Below are 13,287 nucleotides of genomic sequence, written 5' to 3' on the forward strand. Positions count from 1 at the left end.
AGTGGTTGAACAAAAAAAAAAATATTACGTTGAGATTCTAGAGCATTGATCGAGTCTTTTCTCCAACTCTGTCTCTGATTCACGCAGCTCATTTATCCATGAAATTTCAGCAAAACTTCTGTGTCCGTACTTTGAAATGGTCTTCATCATTCATATTTTCCACGCCCAATCAATACGCAAATAAAGACTTTTATTCCCCCATCATAAATAATACAAAGTTGAGAGTCTCCTCACATTATGGGTAAGGCCCATTATTGATAGCCAGAAGAGAGAACACATAGCTAAATCTTTAATACCATGTCCAAAATCTCACTGAGGATATATAACATGATGATTATTGGAGGTGTTAAATAATAATAATAAAAAAAAATTCGACGTCAACATATTACTTCACGTCATCAATATGATGGGTTGAGTGCATTATCGTTCTTTTATCTACAGCCTTTCCCGACTTGAAGTCTAGCTACCGTGCAAAGGAGCACCATAACTTGGAAGCCTAGCGAGAAACCAAAGCTCATTTCAGAAATCAGACAAAGATAAGAAGCAGAAAATTACATCAAATTAATGAAGAGTGCTCTCGGGGCTGATCAACGGGCTAGAGAGAGCACATGCCACTCTCTAAAACTCGGAATAATAATTCATTTACGTTTTCTTGTGTTTTATTAATAATTTTTTCTACTTCAATATTAATGTTCTACTTCTTAAGAAGTAGGACATACCTAATCTTGGTGGTATTTTGGTTTTCTGTTGTACTTTAAGAGTCCTAAACAAGTAGACATCAGAGGATAAATTTACTGTTTCGTCCTTTTTTCTTTAATAAGGCATCTCTCAACTAGTTCTTCGAATAAATGATAACTTGTGTGGATCTCGTATCTAACAAGTACTCTATGCACGCAGACGCCGTTTGATGTCGTGTGCAAGAAATTATAACAAAAAAATATATTAGGCGGATTTGATCTGTTATGACCGTTGGCTCATAACTTTAGTTACGTAGGGAACAAGTCAGTGAATTAGGATTGGCTTTGTTAGCCTATATATAAAGCCATTTAGATGGGATTACAGAGATGATCATTCTGAGAGTTTTGGGAACACAAATCATTGTAAGCACCGGAAAATAGATTGCATATGAGAGAACTTTGTGTGAGGAAATTTTGAGCTCGTAAAAAATTTCAAACACATAATGAAGGCACAAAGACTGGCTGTATACACATTTGTCAAACCAGGATAAACTTACGTGTGTATTAAGTAAAACTGACATACCTTACAATACTGACAATACAGTAATCTTACATGATTGAATATTAAGTAAAATTACAAATTGGTGAAAGAAATCTACTATATGATTCACCTAACCGAAAAGAACAAAGTTCAAAATTTGGAAATAACGGAGGATCAGAATACATGAAAAAAATTCAACAATCAGCATTCAACAAATGTTTAGAAGCGTTCTTCACGGCGGAGTTGGCCGAGGCAATAGAACTCCCCGTACATGCTGATGAAGTATAAGAGTCGAGACTTACATTAAATGAAGACATTGACGGAAACAAATTAAACAAAAAAAATAAAATCAAATTAAGTTTAAGAGTCTCGTGGCACTCGGGAGCGATATAGCCCATCGTGCCGGCGAACGCCGCCGTGTACAAGCTGTATTCATGGTCGACCAACCTAGCGAGCCCGAAATCTCTGAGCTTGGTGTTGAAATTGGCGTCAAACATGATGTTACTTGACTTGATGTTTCTGTGGACTACGCACTGTTCCCACGCCTCATGAAGGTAAAGCAGCGCCGAGTTTAACCCAAGTGCAATCACGTGCCTTGTCTCCCAAGGCAAAGGGGTCAGGAATCTCCTGCCAGGGAAGGGATAGGAATCGAGGCTTCCATTTGGAAAATACTCTTAGACCAAAAGAAACTCTCCTTGCTTATGGCACCACCCAATGAGCTGCACTAGATTGCGGTGCCTCAACCGGCTTATGACCTTAACCTTTGAGACGTATTCCTTTTGTACTTGGTTGGACGCCTTGGAGATTCTCTTCACCGCCACGAACTATCTGTCACCGAAAGACCCTTCGTAGACACTACCAAACCCGCCTTGCCCAAGCTTCCCTTCGTTCGATAAATCACTGGTTGCTGCTTTCAGCTGAGCGTAAGTGAACCTCTTTGGCCTAACTCTGTTTTCAAACTCTCCATCGATCTACGGGTCAAATTCATCCTCTGCTTCTGCATTATTGATATTCCTTTTTCTCAGACAAACCAACCAAAGATATATTACGATGCCACAGATCGCCGCACCACCCAAAACCAGGCCCAGTCCAATAGCTAATCCGGATTTTCCATTCCCCGGAGGAGGTAACTCCGGGCTTGGAATCAGAGCTCCCTCCCGAACCTGTGTTTTTTTGGATCAAGTCCAAGGAGGAGTTGAAGGACCAAGAGTGAAGTGTATTAGTCTGATAGTAATTTCGGGTCGCTGCTCTGAAACCAATCCTTACCTTGTGAGGCAAATGGTTTCTCAAATCCACTTGATACTAAAGTGCAACATAATTGTTACCATAAGCCAATGACATAGTTAGGTTACAAGTAGCAGGTAGGGAGGGTCGAACTCGTTCCGGGCGGTGTCAAACTCTACGGCGATGAAGGTGCTATCATCGCGCTCATCGGTGCTATCGTCGGGTCTGGTAAGGAGGCCTAAGTACCCAACGCCGGAGTTCCGTGCCACGTCTAGCTCAAACGGTGCGAGGAAGAAGGTCATGCCGTCCACGGGGATACTGCTAAGATTCTTTATGGAGAACGTGAAGTGGGTAGCAAAGTCAGCGAGCTGCATCGTCTGTGGGTCCCACAACTGGACGGGATTCCTGTACGAGGCACAGCCTTGGCTGAACTCCATTTTGCCGGAAATATTCGTCAGCTCAATCACTCGCCCTCGATTCTCAGCGTCTTGTTCGAATTGTAGGGCCCCCGTTCTCCACCGTGTTGGGCTGCCGCTTCACCATAACTCCACATTAGTATGATATTGTCCGCTTTGGGCCCAAGCCCGCACGGTTTTGTCTTTGGACACCTTCCCAAAAGGCCTCATACTAATGGAGTTGGTGTGACTCTTATATCGAAGGCAATTCTTGCCTACTCTTTCGATGTGGTACTTCGGTTGCTACCCCAACAATCCTCCCTTCAACCCAAGACCCACATACACATAGCCTTCCTCTAGCAAAATCATTAATTTTGTACCACCGTTTGGCACCAACGGGACACGCCGCCTAACCATCATCATTGTCAGGAAGACTTTCGACACAAGGCACTCTTATCGCGAAGTCATCACATTGAGGGCTTCTCTTTCCGCATCGCAAACGCAACCCAAACTCCCAGTGCTTCTGAACCTTTAGCTCTGATACCATTTGTAAGGCCCTCGTTCTCCACCGTGTTGGGCTGCCACCTCACCATAACTCCACATTAGTATGATATTGTTCGCTTTGGACCCAAACCCGCTCGGTTTTATTTTTGGGCACCTTCACAAAAGGCCTTATACTAATAGAGTTTGTGTGACCCTTATATAAAATACAATTCTAGCATACTCTTTCGATGTGAGACTTGGGTTGCTACCCCAACACGAATCGGATCTCAGTGCCGTTCTCGAAGCTCTCAAATTCAAAGTTGAAAGAGACGATTCCTTGCGGAGCAAGCATCAACAGTAACAGCAAGATTAAATCGATCATGATTATCATAAGGTATTATTCAATGATTTTTATCAGTATAGTAAATGTTTAGGAAATCGATCAAATATATCTTACGATTATAAACATACATGATATATATATATATATATATATATATATATATATATATATATATATATATATGGTGTTGAGAGCGTTGATCGAGTCTTTCCTCCAGCTGTCTATGATTCACTTATTTATTTATTCATATAATTTCAGTATGATACTTTTTTGTACGTTGACTTCACTAAATCATTTATATTTTCAACAACCAAGAAAATACGCAATTAAGACTTTACAACACCCATAGAGTACTATGGTCAATATCTAATCTTCACATTATGGGTAAAGGTCAATGATAGTTAGAAGAGAGCACTGATATACTTGGATCTTAATTATGCTGCCAAATAGTGACGACAGCATGGTAACATTGACTTAGTTGAATTAGATAAGGAGTATTTACATGAATGCCCCTTGAACTCATGCACGTGTAACCCGATGTCCATTGTACTTGAAAATCGTACACAACAAACCTTAAAAACTTGCATTGTATCAATTGTAGTCCTTCCGTAAAAAATCTGATTACGGTGTTAAAAAGTTAAGGGTAAAATAGTATTTCTTTTTTTTATTAATTTATTTTTTGTATTATTATGCTTAAAAACTGAAAACTAAAAATATCTCTCTCTCTCTCTCTCTCTCTCTCTCTCTCTCTCTCTCTCTCTCTCTCTCTCTTTTGAAATATCACCGTAATTGGGTTCGTGGTTTGAAATAACAAATTGGGGCTTTTCGAATTAGGGTTCAATTTTGACTTTTTCAATTATTTTAACGATTGCCCACCACCGCTCATAATCGTCGATTACCTCTTCCTACCTCAGCTAGCTCAGCGACGTCCACCGCTCCAATTTGAATCACTTTTCTTTCACTATTCATTTGGCTTTTTGGAAGAAAAAAAATTTGTGTATGAAGATTTGAAGACTTGCGTGCTCTGGAGATGCTGAGGTCGAAGGCGTTACGCGAGGCTTCGGGACTCCCTACGGGGTTGGCTACGACGCGAAGGCAGAGACGAGGTGCGAAGTGAGGACAGAGAAGAGGCGAGGATGGCTATGACGCAAAGGTAGAGAAGAGGCGAGGCTGATGGGCTGGCAGCGATACGATGGTAGAGAAGAGGCGAGGCTGGCTGATTCCAAGGTGACGACTTCGACGGTGACGCGGAGCTACGACACAAAGCTCTACGCGATGCAGACGGGTTGTCAGGCGAGCTCGCATGTTGTTCCGGCCCGACGGCTACAAACATAGAGAGAGAGAGTGAGAAAGAGATTTTTAGTTTTCAGTTTTTAAACATAATAATTCAAAAAATAAATTAATAAAAAAAGAAAAGGAAAATACTATTTTACCCTTAATTTTTTAACACCGTAATCAGATTTTTGACGGAAGGACTACAATTGATACAATGTTGGTTTTTAAGATTTGTTATGTACGGTTTTCAAGTACAAGGGGCATCGGGTTACACGTGCAGGAGTTCAAGGGGCATTCATGTAAATAATCCATTAGATAATAGTATTTTGAAGAAGTCAATGTATCTCTAATAGTCACCTCATCAATCTATCAGGGTAGAGTGTATTTTAGTCAAACAATCTAGCGAGCATGCCAAAGATCTCCCTAATTTGGAAGCCAAGCAAGAAAACCAGGGTTCAAAGCCGATCTTATAAGTTGGACAAAGGTAAGAAGCATAAAATTGCATTAAATTAACAAAGAGTGCTCTCGGGCTTGTGTAGATCATCAAAAACAATGAGGTACCTCTTTGTTCTCGGATTGTTCCTAAAACGTACAATCAGATCTTCCAACGTGTCGGCTTCTTCTCGAGGTCCCGCACCTAGCCTAACAGTAAGCGTCTCCAGAATCTTCTTTGGGTCGTACGGCTGAGATATTGTGACCCAATATGTGTATAGGGCCAGAAGGAGCCGATGGAACTCTCAAAACTCAAAAAATAAATTAATTTATATTTTTTGTGTACTGTTATAATTTTCTTTGCATCTGAAATTACTTAACGTGATTAAGATGGTTATTCAACTAGTGGGTGGAACAACTTGTTGAACAATTGATTGCTTTTAAGTAGTTTAATCAAAGTGATAAACAAGCAAACAATAAAAAAAAAAAAAAAAAGTAAAGGACACAAGAGAAATGGTAACCTTGTTCGGCTCTAAACTACATACTCAGGGGGACTAATACGTCCGTGTGAAAACAATTCACTATATCAATCAGTCAAATGAACAAAAATATTAAGTTTGATTATTCCTCACAAAAACCTCCGTCTTTGATTATTTCCAGTGGATGAGAATCCGAGCTCCCTCAGATTCGAGACTCCCTCTCTGTGTTTCACTCAATCTTCTCCTGAAGATTATCAAGCACGTCAATGCAAACACACGCACTCGCAAATTCAGATCAATGCAATGATCATAGAACTGCAAGCAGCAATAGCTAGTTGTCGTTGAAGATCTCCAAGGCATAGAGACTAGGTAGAGATTTAAGGCGGCGTGAATTTACCTAACAATAGTGAATGACCTAATTCAACTCCAAAGATCTTTATTAGGTCAACTCACCGATCTCTCGCTAATCTCTCAGAATAGAAAAATCAAATATCCGATAATATATACTCAATATATTCATAACTGAAAACTGGGAAGTTTCCAGTTATATTCCCACGGGAGGACAATGCAGCACAAGTAAACTGGGTCTTGAACATATTCTTGCAGTTTTGCTCGAACAACTTGAACACAATTTTTTTTTCCAAACCAAACCAGGCCACAGATGATCCAACAATCTCCCCCTTGGAATTTTTGGAGAAACAAATAGACATTACACATAGTGCTTCGAGCAAACCAAAAGAAGTAACCGTCAGTTCAAAATGTTCAAACTGAAAGAAAGTAATGCATTATTTAGGTCTAGCTATTACAGCCCCCAAAAAAAATTAAGCACTTAGCCAAAAACACTCCCATTATTTGCCATAAAAAGACAAGTCAAGAAAATAATAAATTCTAGGGTGAGAGCAACAAAACCTTAAAAGATTGAAAAAAAAATAAAAAGAAAGAAAAAAATTACATTCTTGGTCATGCAGTGGTTTCGTTCTCTTCATTAACTTCTTCAGCAAGAAATTTTTCCACAGGGTACTTGAGGTCTCTAAGGAGAGCAGTCAGCTTCACCCTTGCCACAATAATCCTCTTGATATTAGGAGTTTTCTCCTGGATATCTGACTCGAGCTGCCTGATAATCCTTTGCTTCATAGCAGAAGAAACATATGAAGATGTACCTAGAAGAGAAGAGGATGGTTGAACATCTCCTTGAACATCTGGTGCATCATGTACTCCTTCAATATAATTGGCATGCTTCCTTGTGAATAACTTGGGATCAACATTAAGCGCAAGGGGCTCTCCAATAAGAGCACCATCAGAAGCGTTCACCAAGGATGCTGGCTGATCACCATCTCATATATCATAGAAGGAAACTCAATGGGATAGTTGACTTTCTCATAAGCTCCATGAATTGCAATCTAATAAAAAATTATCTGCTCAATATCCATTTTCCTCTTCTGGCCAATGGCAAACAGAACTTGACCCGTGAATTTGCTCACTGCTCCCCTATGAAGATATGGAAGCCAGTTATTGATGGCAATGCCATAGAGCAAAGAGAACTTGGTGGTATCTCTGTAAAGAGCAAGTTCTTATCTACCCATCAAGTCATCTCTTCTCTGGTCAGTACACGAGCAATCTGATCAAAGTCTTGCTCCCCTGAAAATCTTCCACTTGGTTTGTCCCATAAAAGGCATTGATAGACCCAGGTGAGAGGGAAAATTCATTTCCTCTGACAAATCGCATAGTATGAACTGGACTCATTTCCAAACTTCTCAGGTATGTTTGCAATCACCTCTCTGACTAGCTGGAGAGAAAACTTCTTAGAGGAATTCACAATAAGAAACAAATTTACCTCATTCAATAGGGAAACAAACTCCTTGTTGGTAACCGTGCGGAAAAATAATTACGCTACTCGAAAGCTAATTAAGGTGGTTATTTAAACAAGAATCTAGATTTACTTGTGTGTACTATAAAAGTATGAAAGCGAGCAAGCAACCGATAAAAAATTAGATTAAGTTCTAGTGACACTTACTCGTTGGGCTCACGAATTGAATCTTCAAGCTTTGACAAATCCGTCTTCGGTATTTATAAGACTACTCCTTCGTGTTGTGTTTGAAACTTCGGGATCAGCTTCAAGCCGTCGTTGATGACATCGCAGTCTTCTGAAACGTAATCTCCGAGACGAATAGGAAATATAAGTGGGCACAATCTTTATCTCACTACGACCTCGAACAATGAATTCAAGTCGCACCGTGTTTATGGGATTGGAATCACGGAGTTCCGAGGGCAAGTGAGAGAGAGAAATTTTCGTCCACCGCAAAGAGGGAATGGACGAAAATTCTAGAGCAATTAGGTTCTTATTTCTCTTCCCTTGAACCTCTATTTATAGTAGTGGAATGGAGAGGTTTTAAGAAACCCTAGTATCCAATTAAAGATCAACTATATATTAGATCTTTATTTAAATTCCTACTTTCTCTCTTAACCCTTAGATCATAATCTAGTATATATTATTCCATAATATCTTCCTTTAAATAAGGAATCTATTTAGAAAGCCAATATCTTATTCCCTTTTAAATAGTGAGATAATATCAAATTTAATATTATCTCCTAGATATTAGGAATTTAAATATAGAGAGAATGAAGAAAAATATCTTATTTCCTTTTAAATATTATTCTCTCTTTATTTAAATCATGAACAAGAAAAGTTGGGCGTTTTCCCAATATACCCACTATGGGTATTTTGAATTTCATGTGCCCATGAGCAAAGGATTTTGTTTTTGGGCGTTTTCCCAATATACCCACTGTGGGTATGGACAAATTAATTGCTTCTCCTTTGGCTAACGAACCGAAAGCTTTCACAATCCGTCTTCGTCTTGAACGTACAAGCCTCCACACGATCAGATCTGGAACTCCTCCTTCAAGGACTCGATGTGATGACACCAAAGTCTTCCGAAACGTAATCTTCGAGGAAGATAAGGCAAAAGAGTAGGTTTCGTTATATCTCACTAGATCTGAAAACGGGGTGTTTCCGATCTTTCTCTCTTGAATGGAATTAAAGCAATTCCGAGGGGAAGGAGTAGAGGAATTAGGTCGGCACACTCAAGGGAGAGAGGCCACGAAATTCATTGGCAATTAGGTTAAATTTTACTTCAAATCAGCCCTCTATTTACAGCAGTGTAAAAGGTGTCTTTATAGAATATTCTAAAAAGATATTATTTCCTATTATTGTGCTCACACTAGTGGATTAAATCTCAGCCATTGGATCTCAACAAGTGAATCCTATTTTTTCTCTCATCCATCAGATCAATATCTAGGATTTTATTTTATACAACAGTTTAAAATATTTTCTGTTGAGAAAATCTACGAAATTATATTCTCCTAGATATTCTCCTAAATATCCTCATAATATTTAGCCTAAATATTAGGAGAGAATATATGAAAATATATCTCCTATTTATTTTCCTATATTTTAGGAACAGAAAAACAGAAAAAATATCGGTTACCACACCAGTGCAAAAAACGTCCAACACCTTACGGGGTAGGCGATTTTTTTTGCTTTTTTAAGGCCCAATAGATTTAAGCCCATTAAACACTTATTTACGTGTCCAACAACAAATAATAAGTTTATTTACTTGATCTAGCAATAAATAAACAGCTTTACTATAAATATTTATTTGATTCCCCACACCCTTTTCAGAATTAATGCTGTCAATCACTATTATAGCAAGTGAGATTATAATAATAATACATACTATTATATTAACGTTCTTATCCGCCTTTATCGAAGCCGAATCGGGGACGATGGACCTAGTAGTAGAAGCTTAACAAATCCGATTAAAAGACAAAATAGTCCTTTCTCTTTTTCGATCGATTTGTCTAATTAGTCAATACTCCACTGTGTAAGCTAAGACTGCACTCTCCTTTAATACTAGAATTATATTTACTCATCGTAACTAGTGTCCACTGATTTAGTCAGTACGTGATCATGACCCTCCAGATTCCGCCCGTATCGAGATAGGTCAATTTGTTCCGTTATACCTTTCTCATTACATATAAGCCCTAAGCATCGTTGCTTCCCCAACGAAAGATTCAACCAAACGTAAGCCAACTTCGGAAGTGTGCACAATCAATCGGTTCTGGAATCAACCCTTAGATGAGAGAACATTAACCTTCTTTCAGGAAGACTGGATTCCGTATCTGTGAAACACTTCCCTTCTACGATCATGTCTTGAGTTCCCAAAACATCCATTTATTCAAGCGTCATTGGCCTTTAACGTGATGAATCAAAGAACCTGATAACACGACCTAGAAGTCCATGATCACTTCAGGGCTAAGATCAAGCGTCATTGTGACCATTATTTGTGACCATGGCTAGTGTGTCGTAACGGTCCTTAAACGACGCATCTATCCAAATCAAAGCCTGTCCGGGTCGTACACCTTCTGCAAGTGTATAATGCTCCCACTGAGTGATCAACCCTCACTCGTGTTCCACATATATGACTTTAGATAAGGCTTTCCAGGCGCATATCAGTCATCGACCAAGTTTTAGTTCACCGCCCGATCTCAGATGCCCAGCATGCGATTTAGTTTGATACGGAGACTATGGATGGTAGTTGTTATTAATTTTGAATGTTATCATACCTCAACCCACTAATCACATGATGCTAATAAAGTAACTTCTTATCTTATTTAGTAATCATCATCTTCTAGTGGGCAATATTCCTAACACTTTCTTTTTCTCAACATCCCCTTTAGAGACAGGGGCAGAAGATGTTGGAACAACACTTTTGACATGTTGACCCAATCCTAAAATTTCACCGATCACATCCGCATGTGAGGGTTCATGATCCACAAGAAGTGATTCCAGGTTCTCACTATCTTTTAGGTTCTCATCTACAAGATCATGGCGTGTAAGAGGAACATGATTACCTTTAATCAAGACATGCGGACTTTCGAGGGGAGAGACATCCGCGAGAACTTCTTCAGCGACTGCAATAGGATCATCGATCCTATCTTTTAAGGAACTGCTCGAGCTAACATCTCCAGTGATGTCGGCGATGGTGAGAGCAGATTTCTCGAGCATAGCTTTTCTGGCTGCGGCGAGGGAATGGTTTTCAGGCGGAACTGGCGACCCGGCAATAACACCTCCGGATTTACCATCGGCACGATTACTAGGTTGCATTTCATGAACTCGGACACGATGCTTGTTGCTCACCGGCACAAGCCCTTTCTTCTTCACATCATTCGTCTTCATCTTCGTCTTTTCTTTCTTTGCAGAGATTGTGGTGCTAATTTCGCTCCTTGTTCCCACCATTGTGATGAAAGTACCAAGATAACTACCACAAAAATAACCATCACGAGAGGTGGTTACACGATTCAAGGAAATTTTATGAGAGAAGGGCGAGAAATCAAGAAACGTAGCTTCAACGAATTTTGAAAAAGTAGTAACATCCCAGGCTTTCTCGATAAACAAACCATCACAATTGCATGCTTGAGGAGCTGATGAAGATCAAAACGACGACAAATAACCAAATAGGCCTTGGTCCATTCCTAGCCCAAGCGAGAAACTAATGGCATTGTATTCCTGTAAACATGTTGAATAGGCCAACCAAAAACATGGGCCCATGAGAGAAAGCTTTTGTGAATAAAAAAACAAGGGTCCGAAAAATATCACCACAATATACTCACAATTATGCAACTGCCCACGGCCCTGTAATTGCTATTGGTCAATAATGCATAGACCCATGGAAGATCGGAGACTCTCAAATTGGCTTGCATCCAAAGCCTTGGTAAAGATGTCAGCTAGTTGTTTTTTAGTGTGAATATACTCTAGTTTGATCTTCTTATCCTCCACTAGATCTCGAATAAAGTGATGTCTGATTTCAATGTGCTTAGTCTTGCTATGTTGGATGGGATTTTTAAAAATATCGATGGCACTGATGTTGTCGCAAAACAATGTCATGACATCTTGTCTGACACAATACTCAGCCAGCATTTGTTTCATCCATAGCAATTGAGTGCAACTGCTTCCTACTGCAATATATTCTGATTCAGCACTGGACAAGGAAATGCAGTTCTACTTGCTGATCCAAGAAATAAGATTGTTTTCAAGGTAGAAGCATGCACCAGATGTGCTTCTTCTATCGTCAGTGCTTCATGCCCAATCAGCATCACAATATCCCACAAGGGTAGAAGACGTATCAAAAGTATGTAGAAGACCAAAGTCAGCAGTTCCAGATCTATATGTCACAATACGCTTAGCTTGAGACAGATGACTAGCTTTGGGATTGACTTGATAGCGAGCACAAACCCCAACAAAATAAGCTATGTCTGGACCCCTGATCTGAAAACCCAAAAAGAAGTTGAGCTCACCGACCATGCTAATTTCGAACTCATATTGCATTTGTCGCACAAAAAGGTCCACCATCTTGTTTGACATTCATTCAAAGACAATGTCATCAACATAGATCTGTGCAATCATGAGATTCTCTTCCTCCTTCTTTATAAACAGGGTTTTATCGACTCTGCCTCTAATGTATCCATTCTGTACAAGAAACTGAGTTCGTCTTTCGTACCAGGTGCGAGGTGCCTGCTTAAGCCCATAGAGAGCCTTTCGAAGCTTGTAAACATGTTGAGGCGAGCTGGGATACACAAACCCTCTAGGTTGGGTAACATACACTTCCTCATTCAGGTACCCATTTAGGAAGACACTTTTGACATCCATTTGAAAAAGTTTGAAGTGGAGATGACAAGAGATGCGAAGCAATAATTTGATGGCTTCGAGGCGAGCAACAGGAGCAAAAGTTTCACCAAAATCAACACATTCCACTTGTGTATAACCATGTGCTACAAGTCTAGCTTTGTTTCGAGTTATATTACCATGTTCATCAGTTTTATTCTTAAAAAATTCACTTAGTTCCAATGATATTTACATTTTTCGGTTTAGGAACTAATTCCCAGACTTTATTTCTTTCAAATTGAACAAGTTCCTCTTGCATAGCACTGATCCAGTATTCATCATCAACTACCTCCGTAACATTCTCAGGTTCAATTTTAGAGACAAAGCAGAGGTTACCAATCATTTCCCTATAGTTGACAGGATTTTTTGTGCGATTACGTATCCCATCTTCAACATCACCAATGACCTCCTCGATAGGATGATTTTTCTGAACTCTCCTAGACGGAGCCCGTCTTTCTGGTGGAGATTCTGTTTCCTAGGAGGAAGGTTCTTCTTCAGGCACAATGTCATTTGACTTGTCACCAACATAAGTCATTCATCCTCATCATCAATACTTTTAGAAACATTAGAGGAGTCATTAACAACCACATTTATAGATTCCATCATGGATTTTGTATGTTTATTAAAGACACAAAAAGCCTGATTGTTTCTAGAGTAACTGAGAAAGATACCTTCATTACTCTTAGGATCAAATTTTTTACGAGGATCTCAATCAGC

General features: G+C 39.5%; 1 pseudogene; it reads right to left on the reverse strand.

Moving 5' to 3' along the window:
• Positions 1-459: 459 nt before the first annotated feature.
• On the reverse strand, positions 460-2,879 carry LOC149401277 (L-type lectin-domain containing receptor kinase IX.1-like; annotated as a pseudogene).
• Positions 2,880-13,287: the final 10,408 nt, after the last annotated feature.

The sequence above is a fragment of the Urtica dioica genome, chromosome 4, assembly GCF_054948205.1.
Source record: "Urtica dioica subsp. dioica isolate 48M chromosome 4, U.dioica_male_clone48M_v1_H2, whole genome shotgun sequence".
Taxonomy (NCBI): Eukaryota; Viridiplantae; Streptophyta; class Magnoliopsida; order Rosales; family Urticaceae; genus Urtica; species Urtica dioica.